This window comes from Lissotriton helveticus, chromosome 4_1 (genome assembly GCF_964261635.1).
Source record: "Lissotriton helveticus chromosome 4_1, aLisHel1.1, whole genome shotgun sequence".
Classification (NCBI taxonomy): Eukaryota; Metazoa; Chordata; class Amphibia; order Caudata; family Salamandridae; genus Lissotriton; species Lissotriton helveticus.
Window position 1 is genome coordinate 1991677129 of NC_136063.1, and position 15378 is coordinate 1991692506.

A 15378-nucleotide genomic window follows, 5' to 3' on the forward strand; every position below is an offset into this window, starting at 1 on the left:
CAGTCCCTACAATTTTGCCAAGTTTCGTGCAAATCCATTCAGCCGTTCGGGCTAAAAGTGAGGCCAACCGCCCTATGGAAAACTCAATGTTAAAAACACGTTTTGGGACCCCCCTTTTTTCTCGGCCCCCCCTTGACGAACCCCCCCCCCAAATTTTCAAGGGCTGCTCAGAAACAAAATGTGCCATTTTCCTGAAAATTTCAGCCAATTCCGTCCACAAACGCCAAAGTTATTAGACATAGAATTTTCAAAAATCCCATAGAGAAAAAATCCTAACTATATATACCTACTGGCGACCGCCAGTAGGTAATATATGTATGTCTGTATGTTTGTATATGTTATTTCTTGGGTGCAAACCTAGACAAAAGGCAGCAGAGCACTGTACACAGTCAAAAGCTTACATTTAACCAGTAATAGTAGAGAAAGCTGGGCTGTGGTTGGTCAATGGACATTTTGGGAGTTCCTCTACTATTGCATTGCTTGAGGGCCTGCACACAGTGAATGACAGAGTAAAGGTTCAAGTAGAGAGTTAATTTTTTTGTACTATATTTGAATGCAGGTACATAATACAAGTTAAGAAATAGGTGTATCAGAGTCCCATTCTAAAGCTTCTGTTAATGCCTCACAAACCCAATACATATGGCTAATGCTGGGAAGATGCATTGTAAGAGTTTTATGGATTTCTTACTCCCTCAGTAAGCAGAGCATTGGGAGAACAAGATAAATTAGCATTATGGGGCAAGACAAACAATCCCACACTCGTGAAAGCAAAACATTATTCACATGTTTATAACACACAACTTAAAATACTGCAAAATCAATCTTCGATGACTGGTCATCTGCCCTGAATCTTAGGGGTATATTCACAAGGAGCTATCACTGACTTAACAGCACTTTATCACAGCCAAAGTCGTGATAAATTTACCCGACCATTCACAAGCAGGTGCAAACATCCCACAGCACCAGCTTTCCGTGCGCTAGCAGCCGCAAAAAACATCACCACAGAGGACCCCTGCAACTATGGCTAATGAGATGCAGAGTAGGCATTCCCGTGCAAAAACCTTCTACAACACCACACCTCAACATTCACAACGACCAGACAGATCAGCAATAAGTACACAAAACACGCGATAAGGCGCATTAGCAGCAGGAAATTTACTCCTGATCTCACCTGGTGTAAAGTCGGACGGCAGCCTGCACCACAATAGGGCGAACAAAGCGATTCAAAAGGGGATGATGGATGGAGCGTTTGAGCAAATCAAACACTCACCCCCAGTCAACTGATCTGGGTTTAATCTATCACCATTCTTTAGCCCACTCAGCCACCCCAGTTCAGACATGGCCATATGCAAATCAGTCTGATCCTGTGCCTCATGGGAACAGTCCAGCCCGAACTGCCAAGCCATGTCTTCCCTGGACCGGAAACAAGCATCCTGGGACCGGTTTCGGATTCATAATCCTCATCAGCCAGGCTATCTTGAATCCAGTGGCCAAGTGAGCAAGGGACTCACGTCTGAGCATACCCTGCCACACTTAGGGTGAACAAAGCGATACAAAAGGGGATGATGGACGGAGCGTTTGAGCAAATCAAACACTCACCCCCAGTAAACTGATCTGGGTTTAATCCATCACCATTCTTTAGCCCACTCAGCCACCCCAGTTCAGACATGGCCATATGCAAATCAGTCTGACCCTGTGCCTCATGGGAACAATCCAGCCCGAGCTGCCAAGCCATGTCTTCCCTGGACCGGAAACAAGCATCCTGGGACCGGTTGGCAGTTCGGGCTGGACTGTTCCCATGAGGCACAGGGTCAGACTGATTTGCATATGGCCATGTCTGAACTGGGGTGGTGGAGTGAGTTAAAGAACGGTGATGGATTAAACCCACATCAGTTGACTGGGGGTGAGTGTTTGTATTGTTAACGCTCCGTCCATCATCCCCTTTGGTTTTTCTTTGTTCGCCCTAAGTTGGCAGGGTATGCTCAGACGTGAGTCCCTTGCTCACTTTGCCACTGGATTCAAGCAAGCCCGGCTGAAGACGGCTGTAATGCCAGAAACCGGTCCTGGGAAGCTTGATTCCGGTCCAGGGAAGGCATGGATTGGCAGTTCGGGCTGGACTGTTCCCACGAGGCACAGGGTCAGACTAATTTGCATATGGCCATGTCTGAACTGGGGTGGCGGAGTGAGCTAAAGAACGGTGATGGATTAAACCCAGATCAGTTGACTGGGGGTGAGTGTTTGTATTATCAACGCTCCGTCCATCCTCCCCTTTGGTTTTTCTTTGTTTGCCCTAAGTTGGCAGGGTATGCTCAGACGTGAGTCCCTTGCTCACTTTGCCACTGGATTCTAGGAAGCCTGGCTGAAGACGGCTGTAATGCCAGAAACCGGTCCTGGTAAGCTTGATTCCGGTCCAGGGAAGGCATGGCTTGGCAGTTCGGGCTGGACTGTTCCCATGAGGCACAGGGTCAGACTGATTTGCATATGGCCATGTCTGAACTGGGGTGTTGGAGTGAGCTAAAGAACGGTGATGGATTAAACCCAGATCATTTGACTGGGGGTGAGTGTTTGTATTGTCAACGCTCCGTCCATCATCCCCTTTGGTTTTTCTTTGCACCACAATAGGAGCACAGCCTAGGGCGTCAGCGGAAGGGCAATAGATGCCATGGAGCCACACATCATGCAGCCGGACACCCAAGAGGGCCACAACACCCACCCGCCACACCACCCCCCGACCACCACAGAGGCAGCAGAGATAAAAATAGCGGCCCCCAGAAAAACGCACCTGCCTCACAGGCCCAACACCAGACATTGTCACTGCCCACTACAGAATGAAAGGGACAACCATCCTTCGCATTCTGGCCATCATCGCCCAAAAGGCCAAAGGCACCATGCTAGAAGGTGGTTCTGACACTATGGGCCGCCCGTATTTTTCGCTTTTTGAGCACCTAATTCTTGAGCTTTTACTGTGGGGGAGCCTCATAATCTGGGACTCACCGACAGTGAACTCATAATGAAGGAGACTGCATGGAGATTTTACTGGTGTACCCCTGGCTTGACTAGGCCGCTGCGTAACAGCTGGAGTATGGGACACCGTTCTGGTTACATGCAGACACCGGTGTACATGCGTGTGCACACGTGTAGGAGCTGCACAGGGGAGATTACTAGGGGGCACAGTCCAGGAGCAGCTATAGAGTGAATGGTGTTGCAGGACTTAGGCAGAATTGGGTGGTGACATGGAATAGGCTTTATACACTGGAAAGGAACATGCCAGGGAAAGTCAGTGTGTCTTACTGTGTTTTCACTTCCTTATTTCCCTATGGGGATGTGAGGCCCATGGCTAAAACGACTTCCACAAAGCCTACAGATTCCAGACACTCACTAATGTCCAGTGTAGCAGATGTGAAAGTTAGTATTCTGCAGAGTATAAAGTCATATTTGTACTGCTTTTGGGTCGTCCGGAAATGTCATATTTCTCTGAGTCCCTGGCTGGGGTCTGGCCATGGCAGGTTAGATTAATGACCTTTCTTCCCAGAGCGAAGATCTTCCCTCCAAGGAGAAAAGATAGGTGGAGCTAGAGCCAATCCATCAACTGCTGTCGCTGGGTGCCAGGCACCGGTTTGCAACCAGGAGGGAAGGCACTGAGGGGGGAAGGAGTTGCCTTTCAGAGGCCATGTGGCCAGAGACACTGGAAGCCGCCATTTTGAACAAACCCAGAGGCTGGACAAGAAGGAGGGAGCAGGGGCAGGGAACTGAGGTGTCACTTTTTGATAGGACACACAGAGACTTCGTGCCAGCCCCCTACTCAACTTTTAAAAAGTACTTGCACAGGAAGAGAAGCTCTCTCTGGGGTGTGGTCAGGCAACATCACAACACCGTGGGACCTTCACCAATGTCGCCTCCAAATAACAGCCAGTTTGCATGATCCCTTCACCCTCCGACAGGTCATCGGCAACCAGCCTTCCCAGGATTGCACCAAGGGAAATGCACAGCACCTTGGCAAGGTCCCAATTAATATCCCACTCACCTCAACTCCACAACCACACAATCCACAACTCTGGCAATGCACACCTCACAAACTCACAACCAACATGCACAACAACATGCCTACCCACCAGACATGATAGAACAACTTACAATGGTAACCCGGGCAAGCTGTAAACATGCCAAATCAACAGCATGGCACCTCAGCCACACAATATCCGAATGTGGGGAGCAGTGGCAACCAGGCTTGTGTGAAGGATGCAGTAGAACCATGATCGGCAAATTTCACAATGCCAAGAGTGGCAGAGAAGTGCTGGACAGACCGCAGTATGCAGGACACACCCATATCCACCTTTAGTGTAAGGAGTGTAGTGGACAGTATTTTTTATTTTTGACATTTTTAAAGCGCACTGTTACCCAGAGGTGTCTTGGCGCTGGGTGATCACTAGTATGCGTGTGTTGAGGACTTAGGGCCAGATGTAGGTCGCCAAATGCCTGTACTTGGGGTGCTAGAGGGTGTCAAAGTGACACCCCCTGCACCCTTGCAGGATTCGGTATTTACCGAATCTGTAAATACCGAATCGGTATTTCACATTGATTCCTATGGCCTTCAAGGCCCATAGGAATCAATGTGAAATACCGAATCGGTATTTACCGATTCTGTAAATACCGACTCTTACAGAATCGGTAATTTTTCACCTACATCTGCCTCCTTCCTATTTACCGACTCTTAAACACCGATTCGGTATGAGTCGGTATTTTGGAGTCGGTAAATAGGAATTACCTACATCTGGCCCTCAGTGTGTAAAGAGCCATGTCTTAAGGGCTCTCCTGAATGACAGCAGGTCAGAAGTCTTTCTGAGGCTCAGCGGCAGTGCGTTCCAGGACTTTGCCGCACCAAGGGAGAAGCTCCTGCCCCCCCAGCGAGCTTTCCTGGCTCTAGGGACTACCACCAGCCCCTGCTCAGCCGACCTTAAGGATCTTGCAGGTTTGTACCACTGGAAGAGTTGCTTCATACAATGGGGGCCTAGGTCATGCAATGCCTTAAAGATCACGCAGATCGCTTTAAAAACTATTATTTTACGTACTGGTAGCCAGTGTAGCTTCACCAGATCCTATGCTACCGAAGCAAACTTGGGTGTCCCCGTGATCAGGCAGGCTGCTGCATTCTGCAGAATCTGGAGTTTGTTCAACAACCCCTGTTGGGCATTCAGCAGGAGGCTGTTGCAGTAATCCAGTCGGAACATCACCAGTCCTGTTACGACTGTTTTCCTATGTTCGTCCGCCAGAAACGGCAAAACTTTCCGAATGGTTTTTAGCACAAAGTGGGTTGCTGAGGACAGTGCGTTAATTTGTGGCCTGAAGGACAGAGAGTCGTCCATTAGTACCCCCAGGTTCTTAACCTTCGCCACCGGCGAAGGGGGGGGTCCCCATTTCCTCTGGCCACCATCGTGGGGACCAGAAGTTGTCTCTGGACCCAAATAGCAGCACTTCCGTCTTTGCTGAGTTGAGTTTAAGGCAGTTTTCTGCCATCCAGTTGCTGACCTCCCGCATGCAACCTCTAAACCTGTCAGCTGTGCTTCCTGTTTCACCCGGGAGCAGCGACACCACAATTTGTGTGTCGTCTGCGTACGATGTAAGGTTAAAACCAAAGGATCGAATCACTGACGCCAGGGTGGAGACATACACATTAAAAAGGGTCGGACTCAGGGAGGACCCCTGAGGCACTCCGCATGGGAGCACAAATGGGTCCGACTCAAAGTCCCCCAAGGCCACCGTCTGAGTCCTGCTGGATAGGAAAGCCTGCAAGATCTTGGGAGCCTTTCCTTGAATCCAGCAGGCCCCCAATCGGTCCACCAGTAACTTATGGTGGACCGTATCGAAGGCCGCAGACAAGTCCAGCAGGATCAGAGCGACTCTGCCACCTGCATCCATCCCCATTCTTATGTCTTCAGCAGACTTGATCAGCGCCGATTCCGTGCTGTGCCCTACCCGGAATCCATGCTGAGATGGATCTAGACGCTCTCCTATCCCCAGGAAGGTGCTCAGCTGTGTGTTTAATATGCCCTCCATGATTTTGGCTGGGAGGGGTAGCCTGGCGATAGGCCGGTAATTGTTCAAGTCGGTTACATCAAGGTTGGACTTTTTTAGGAGGGGCAGAATGGATGCATGTTTCCATCGTAAGGGAAGTTCCCCACTGTCGAGCATGAGATTAAACAGTGGGGTCAGTCCAGCAGCAATGGTATATGGTGCTAATTTTGCAATCGTGGCTGGGCAGGGGTCATGAGGGGAGCCTGATTTTATCCTTTGTAGCCGCTTCGCTACCTCCTCTTCACTAATTGGGGTGAAATAGAGAATTCTTCCATTTTGCTATCTATCTCTGGATTTATGTCTGGACCATGAGTCCTGACTTGGTTGTCCAGAGAGTAAAAAATATTTTCTACCTTTCCCAGAAAGAACTTGGCCAAGTTTTCACATAGTTGACGACTTGGGGGTATCTCCACCGGTTTGGGGGTTGCTAGAGATGACACCGTACAGAATAGTTCCATTGGGGAATTACTAGCTTCCTTGATACATTTAGCCATTCGGATCATCTCTTTATAAACTCACAGTTCAACGTTGAGTACTTTTTTATCCGCCTCCCTGTAGTTTATCTGCCAAGATCTTTCCAACTTTTTGCAGAGAATTTTGTGATCCCTAATTTGTTCTGAGAACCAGGGGGCAGAAGGCTTTGAGCACGTGGAGTGATACATTTTAGGGGGTGCCAGTTGCATGCATGCTGCATCGAGCCAGCTGGTGTAGGCTGTGGCCGCCTCCTCCACATTTTCTGAGGGGGGCGTAATTGAGGTTCTCAGTATACCTTCAAGCGCCTCACCTTCTATGCTTTTCCATTTTCTGATCTTTCTGGGTGGAATTTTAACCTTGCAGGATCTCGGAGGGGGGGCTAGAGTAATTTCAAAGTGGACTGCGGCGTGGTCGGACCAGGAGACCGGCTGCACTGTTGTGACTTCTAGATTGGGATGGTTGGGAAAAATCCCATCTAAGGTGTGTCCTGCCTTGTGTGTCGGGCCACAGACCCTTTGCTTCAACTCCACCCCATGCAGCAGTTCGATAAGATCCTGAGTATCTGAGTCTGCACTGCACTCAAGATGAAAGTTAAAATCCCCCAGCAATGTAAAGGACTTAGCACATATCGCTTCTTCGAGCAGACTACTCAGAGCCGTAAAAAATGGTGGTTTAGGCCCCGGGGGCCTATAAAGTAGGCAGCCTCTGAGGGTTTGGTGATCAGATAATATAAAATTAAAAACTAGTGCTTCTTCTAGGTCAGTTGCTCCCGGCTGGAAGGTCCCTCTGACAGATTTATGATAAATAATCGCCAGGCATCCTCCTCTCTTCCTTTCTCTATTCTGAGTAAAACAGTCGTAATCCGGGGGAGTGGCTTTAACGATGTCTGGGCCCGAGGCTGCGTGTGTCCAGGACTCTGTAATGAATGCTATCATCACTTTAGAATCCTGTATTAGATCCGCCAGTTCTATGCTGTGTTTCACCAGGGATCTGGCGTTAAGCAGCAGACATTTCACTGTGGCGTGCTCTTCCCTATCAATTGTTTTGTGTAAAACCCTGGGGAGTGCAATGGGTTGCCAGCTTAGATTAGGCAGGGCTTGCTTACAGTTTGCGCAGTGATGAGGGTTAGTCGGCACATCTTCCCCCATTTTCATAGAAACACATCCTGTTATACTGGTGTTGCCCCCCAGCACCCACAGGGTATTACGATTATAGGAATACCGTGTAGCAGATTTTAAATGCATCGGACCAGGGGTCCTGGCTCTGGGCGCGGGTCCGGCGCGGACAGGCGCTCGTCCGCTGCTCTTCCTAGGCCAGGGTGCCATTTTATGCAGGCAGGCTCGGGAGGGGCGGAGCACTAGTCTGCTCGCCCAGCTCCTGGTCCTCACTAAAGATGGCGGGACCAAATGGGGCACTTTACCTCAGGTTCGAGCCCTTCATGTGCAAAATGCCAAATTAAAATCCTAAAGTGAATTTGTGCTTTTAAAAGTCCAAGTAGCAGCAGAAATAAGTAAAAGTATCCAGATCCCGGCTTCCGACTCAGGACCGATTGAAACACCACACACACTCGCAATCAGCGGTGAAGTGTTTTCGTGGGGTTTTTATGCAGGCAGGGTCGGGAGGGGCGGAGCACTAGTCTGCTCGCCCGGCTCCCGGTCCTCAATAAAGATGGCGGGACCAAATGGGGCGCTTTAGCTCGGGTTCGAGCCCTTCATGTGCAAAATGCCAAATTAAAATCCTAAAGTGAATTCGCGCTTTTAAAAGTCCAAATAGCAGCAGAAATAAGTAAAAGTATCCAGACCCCGGCTTCCGCCTCAGGACCGATTAAAACACCACACACACTCGCAATCAGCGGTGAAGCGTTTTCGCGGGGTTTTTATGCAGGCAGGGTCGGGAGGGGCAGAGCACTAGTCTGCTCGCCCGGCTTCCGGTCCTCACTAAAGATGGCGGGACCAAATGGGGCGCTTTAGCTCGGGTTCGAGCCCTTCATGTGCAAAATGCCAAATTAAAATACTAAAGTGAATTTGCGCTTTTAAAAGTCCAAGTAGCAGAAGAAATGAGTAAAAGTATCCAGATCCCGGCTTCCGCCTCAGGACCGATTAAAACACCACACACACTCGCAATCAGCGGTGAAGCGTTTTCGCTGGGTTTTCATGCAGGCAGGGTCGGGAGGGGCGGAGCACTAGTCTGCTCGCCCGGCTCCCGGTCCTCACTAAAGATGGCGGGACCAAATTGGGCCCTTTAGCTCTGGTGCGAGCCCTTCATGTGCAAAATGCCAAATTAAAATCCTAAAGTGAATTTGCGCTTTTAAAAGTCCAAGTAGCAGCAGAAATAAGTAAAAGTATCCAGATCACGGCTTCCGCCTCAGGACAGATTAAAACACCACACACACTCGCAATCAGCGGTGAAGCGTTTTCGCGGGGTTTTTATGCAGGCAGGGTCGGGAGGGGCGGAGCACTAGTCTGCTCGCCCGGCTCCCGATCCTCACTAAAGATGATGTGACCAAATGGGGCGCTTTAGCTCGGGTTCGAGCCCTTCATGTGCAAAATGCCAAATTAAAATCCTAAAGTGAATTCGCGCTTTTAAAAGTCCATGTAGCAGCAGAAATAAGTAAAAGTATCCAGATCCCGGCTTCCGCCTCTGGACCGATTAAAACACCACACACACTCGCAATCAGCGGTGAAGCGTTTTCGCGGGGTTTTTATGCATGCAGGGTCGGGAGTGACGGAGCACTAGACTGCTCACCCGGCTCCCGGTCCTCACTAAAGATGGTGGGACCAAATGGGGCGCTTTAGCTCGGGTTTGAGCCCTTCATGTGCAAAATTTCTCGTGGAAATGTTGCCTGTTACACCCCCCGTAAGAGTGATCAGAGTGGGATGGGCCAGCGTACGCCAGGTCAGCATAGGGGTGTGAATAAAAAGCACATAGCTCTGGGCGTGGTCCTCTTCTAGAAAGCCCAAGGTCTCTGCCAGGACGGTGCCTCCCACCCTACCACAAGGCCTACACCATCCTCATTAGCAGAGTTGCCTGAGATCCTGTGTGCATGCCATGGCCCGGTCCGCTGGACCACACACCCATCTGGGCAGACCCTATGTAACCAGGCCACACTGATCAGCATCCGACACCGGCGTATGTCAAGGAGGGCCCACCACATACCAGTGTAAGCTCCAAGCCCAAGGGCTGCGACCTTGGCAGGCTTTCAGACCACTGCTGTCCCCCCGATGCTAGCCCTCATTACTCCTTCCTCGTTGACATATTCTATCGGCGTCCTCTGCGGCCCAGTGGGTCCCAGTGGGTCCCATATGTGAAACTGTGTCATGGCTTCAGCATGGCAGTGACCCCAAATCTGGGACAGCGGCCAGAACACATGACCCCCACGATCAGTGAGGCATAGATCCATATGGGCATCTGTGGAGACCTGTCCAACGTCAGCCAGCGAGCCGTGCTGCCACAAACACTGTCAAATCCAGCCAGCGAACCGTGCTGCCACAAGCCCTGTTCAACTCCAGCTGGCGACACGTGGATGAGGGGCCCAGACTGCCCTGCGGAGCAGTAGTCTCACATCCAGCACCTAGTTTCAAATCACGAATGGCTGAGTCTTCACCAGTGGTCCCACAGAGAGGAGTAAGAGGAAGATGTAGCTCAGTCCAGACGAAAGCCGGAACACAGTCACGGAGGTGACAGAACACATGGTGCCACTGAACCTGAACTACTCAGGCCGGTGGGGCCACCAATCTATGCCGGTGACACTCAGTGAATAGCCCGTGTTGATCGCTGCCTCCGGCCTACACTGCGGTCCAGTAGGTCACAGAGTCATGACTTTGCTATGGCAGAGTTCATATCAGTGTACCGGCATCATCGCAGACTCCATCCCCACTCAGCCCTGGTGCCACTAAGTCTGTTCTCTGACATTCATGGTTACTCTCTGGTTGAAGTTTGGTGGCATGTAAGTCTATGGACTAGGGGGCAGTTTTCATCCTCATGTAGCTGATACCGAATTGGCAGTGGCAACGAGGCTATCGCATTCCACTCCTCCATTTGCTGTTTTCGGATAAAATCAAGCCTTTCAGTGTCTTGCCCTGGAGGACACCTTCCACTGTCCCTCGAGAACCTCCACAACAAACACCTCGCACATTGATGGTGACCCGCTCAGCTCGCTTGGCCCATCTGCCTGCACCCCAAGTCACCGTCCCGTGGCTGGGTACCTGTGCAAGCCGCAGTGCCTCTGGGACCACTACCTCCGTGCTGGTCAAGTCTGGGATCCCTTCTCCAGAGACATTGGATGGGCCCTGAGGTGTAGGACTTGGGGTCATCAACACCATTTCTCTGTGGCCATGCACTGTATGCAGCCTACAGGACCGAATGCGGCCCCCCGGGCTCACACACCAAAGCATGTCCAGACCTGCCAGGACATTGCATCACCGCAGGAGGCACACACCACCACCGCAAGGATCACCTGCAACTGCCATCTGCCACATTTGAAACAGTGGTCCTGACCGACTTAAGGAGTAACTCAGACCTGTCGTGGATGCCATCATCAGCCTGATGGCCTGCTCAGCACTATAGGTGCCAGTGACCCCAGGCCATTGTCCGTTGTTGTAGGAGTTATGTGCTGTGGGGCGGTTGCGCAGCTATGTCATCTCAAACAGTGTGGGGACCCTGAGACATTGATGGGGAAGGTGATGCAGGTCTAACACACCCCACGGCATCTGCATCAGGTACATACCGAAGGGACACAATCCAATAATTTCTTCTTTGCATGTCGGCTGTCCTCTGGACTTTCTTTGGCTCACTCCATGTTGCTCAGGAGTATACTCTGTATTGCATGTGTATTCTGTTTCTCTTGCACTGTGTCCAATGTTTAAGTGTTTGCCAGCACCAGACATCCCACACACATCCAGCACAGGCATCACAGCACATGTGGCATTGCCATTAAAGGGATCGGGCGCATGTGCCCGTCGCCAGATCAAATGATATCTGCGTGTGTCCCTGTGGTGTTGTAGTATGTATGTAAGCCCTGGGCCCTATCACATTACATTGTGCTTTGTACATCGGAGGCAGCTCTGTCACCGCAGGTAGCAGGTTGGAGCTTGGACATGTAGCATCGTCATCACCCACTCAATTCGTAAGGGGAGAGGCCAGGGCCATTGTACGCAGAGCCAAAATGGGTGTGTGACTGCAATTTGAGCGCCCCTGTGCATGGTTCTGTACTGTAAATGTGCATCTGCATGTGTCTCGATGGCAGTGTGGGTCTCCTTAGTGGGGTGTTGGTGGGCCCTGATTATGTGTCCTGGTTCGCATTCCATGGGTTCGGCCCCCACCATCCCTGTTGGGCCACCTCCTTTTGGCATGCTGACAGCTGGCATTGGGGTGCCATGTGTGAGTGGGTGAAGTGTTGGGAGCCAGCTGTGCTTGCGGTTGCTTCCTGCTGTGTGGCCTGTTGCAGGCTCGGTGTTCTCCTCTGAGTAGCTTGGCTGTCCGGGTCCCGGTGGTGGTTTGCGTGGGATATCCATTTGCTGGTGTAGGGTGTCGGTGTTAATGGTGTGGTGGTCCTCTCCAGCATCACTGATGTGTTGTATTGGGTGCTCTGCTGCAGGTGTTGTGTGCCCCTTTGCGATGTGAAGGGGAGGTGCTTGTTGCCTTTGTGTTGACATATATGTTGGCGCATTGTGCTAGTTTGCATGCAGACTGTATGGTAGTGTGCATTGTGACTGTTTGGGGGTGCTGGATTCTTCTGCGAGTAAGTGTACATTTGGACTACATGACAGATGTGAGGTCATACGCATACATTTCCATTTCACTATTTCCGGCTCTGCCGGATGTAGTGGGTATGTTTCTGTGCATGTGCGGAGCCAGTTGTGTCCTCTGTTATGCAGTGTCGGCTATGCGTGTTGTTCCAAGTTGATGTGGATGCACTGTTCGTGCTATTTGTGTGTGCTGCAGTGTGCCAAGGGGATCTGGGACACGGTCCAGGGTGTTTGTGGGTATGCAGTGTGCTACACCTCGTTGTGCATGTATGCATGTATGCCATTGTGCCCAATTCCCCGGCCCCCATTCCCTGTTCGTTGCACTCCCTGTTGGTGTTGTGTCAGGTCCTCTCCAGCTGTATCCGTACTCCCTGCTCCTTGCACCGTCTCCACACTGATGAATGTAGCCTGGGTTTCCTCCAGCTCCTCTGGTGGTGCTGGACTGCCTCCTCCTGTCGCCGTTGCTGACTTCCTGTTGGCATTGGGTTGGTGCCTGGTTTAGGTTGTCACGTAATGCCGTCGCCTATTGGCCTCCTGGATTGGCCTCCTCGGCACTCCGACTGCATTCCATGTGACGCTGGTCTTGTTTGCCTGCAAACTGCACCCCGTCTTCCTCTCCCTCTTCTTCTTGGTTGTCCCCGACCCCGTTATTCCTTGCTGGTGGTCTGTGGGAGTTAAGGGGTTCGAGTTGGCCTCTGCACTGGGTCAGATGCATCCATGTTGCTACGTGCTTTGGCTTGTTTCTGGTGTATTTTTACTCTGGTTTTTAGGTGCATTGTCCCACCAAACGTGTGGAATTTGCAGGCCTGTGGCTGATTTTTCGCTACTTTTTGTACCGCTTTTGGTCTCATTGTTAGACCTGGCACCATTGGTGTGGGTCTCCCTTCCATTTTGTGCTGTTGCCTCATGTATTTTTGCTGATGTTAGATGCTTTGGGCACTGTGCCACTGCTATCTAGTGCCACAGTGCAAGTGCACCCTATTGTAAATTGATGTATTAATCAGTGGTTCCATGTTTGGCTATTTGGTTAACTTGTCAGACCCGAGTCTAGTGCACTGAGTGTGTCCAGGGCATGTAAATACAAATGCTGCTGGTGGGCCTGCAGCACTGGTTGTGCCACCCACAGAAACAGCCTTGTAAAATGTGCCTAAGGTCTGCCATTGCAGAGCCTGCGTGCAGTCTGGTACTGTCATGCTGACTTGGCAAGTGTACCCACTTGCCAGTCCTTAAACCTTCTCTCTTCTTCATATCAGTCACTCCTGGTAGACCCAAGGGCAGGGTGTATTGTAAGTATAAGGTAGGACAAGCCCTGGTGTGTGTGGCATGTCCTAATAGTGAATTACAGCCATTTTCGTTTTTCATTATTGCAAGGCTACCTGTTCTCCATAGGCCAGAATGGGCTGTTAGATTATTACATGTTTATAATCCTAACTGTCTCAGAGAACATGGTAGAAATTCGAGTTTAGTATACCTGATGATAAAATGCCTCTTTTAGTGAAGTTGGTTTTAACATTCTGTGTTTGCAAATGCCACATTTAGAAAGTAGGTATTTACTTGTCTAACCATTCAAATCTGCCTCTGCTAGGTTGTGTATTCCTTTGTCTGGTTTTGTGAGTGACAGGGCTGGGGGTTCCAAGAGACAGGCTGAGTCAACCAGTGGTGAATAGAGAGATCTGCATCTAGATGGGAGGGAGGAGTTGCGCCAGAACCTTGAATAGGGCTGTGCCTGCCTTCTACAATGCTGGCTACACCGCCTGGGGAGTGGCTGATGTCTCTGCTCTGCACACTGAAAGAAGAGAAGGAGTCTTGTAAACAAGGTGCTCCAGGACTGTACTTGCCTTCCACAATGCTGGCCCCACCTCCTGTGGGGCATCTGATGTGCCTGCCCTGCACTGTGAAAGAAAAGGAGAAGTCTGGTAAATAGAGTGCCTCAAAACTGGTTTGGACTGGGCAAAGGCCCCTCTCCCCTCAGAGAACAAAGGATTTTGGGGTATAAATATTGGGACCCTGATCCCATGAAATTAGATCACTTTTGGACTACATGAAGAAACCTTTACTGAGGAGAGAAACCTGAAGAAACTGAGGAGAGACTATTCTCAAGCTGAAGTGCTGCTTGGGGGATTAGCCTTCAGTGGTTGCCTTACTGCCAAAGGAAGGAGAAAGGAACTTTGTGCACTTTGCTTTCAACTTGTGAAGGATCTCCAAGGGCTTGGAAAAGAGCTTGCCTCCTGCTGAAGTTTCAGGGACGACAGACCTTACCCCCAGCTCCCCAGAGTTCTTTTGAAAGTGTCTGCTGCTGTTTTGGGTCTTTTGAGGAACTGCGTGTTGCAAGGAGCTGGAAGCGCGACTCAACGAGCAGGAAGTGTGTCGCCGTCGCTGTGCCTGCTGTCGCAACTCCGAAGGAGGGTGTCGCTACTGGAACTGTCACACTGCACCGCATCGGAGAGAAGTGTGCCGCAACAAAGAGGAAGCGTGTCGCTGCTGCGTCCGTCGCAACTCCAAAGGAGGGTGTCACCGCTGTAGCTGTCGCATTGTACCGCATCGAGAGAAGAGTCTCGCAACGAGGTCGGAGCGTGTCGCCGTCGCTGAGCCTGCCGTCGCAACTCCAAGGGAGGGTGTCACCGCTGGAACTGTCGCACTGCACCGCTTTGAAGAAAAGCGCCTCGCATCCCCAAGAAGCGCGCCGCCGTCGGAGCTGCTGCCATCACATCGTGGATGTTGCCCCTGTAGTTGTCGCATCGCGCAGAAGCTTCACGCATCGTGGGAGAAGAGTGTTGCAAGTGGATCTGCTGCCGTCGCATCGCGGAACAAGGGTGTCGCCGCTGCAGACCACACATCGAACCAAGAACTTCTTGCATTACCGAGAAGCACGCCGCATCTGGAAGATCTTCACGTCTTTATTTCTTTGTATCTGAACTTTGCCGCATTCCCATCACTGCGACATTGCTTGTCGTGGAAGCGCAACTCAACCTAAGGTACATTGACGCAAAGTGTCGCATCTAAGAACTGAACTGAACTAAGCTTAATCTAACAACAAGTATTGTGTATTTTTATTGTTTATGTTCTTGTGGTAACTCTATATAAA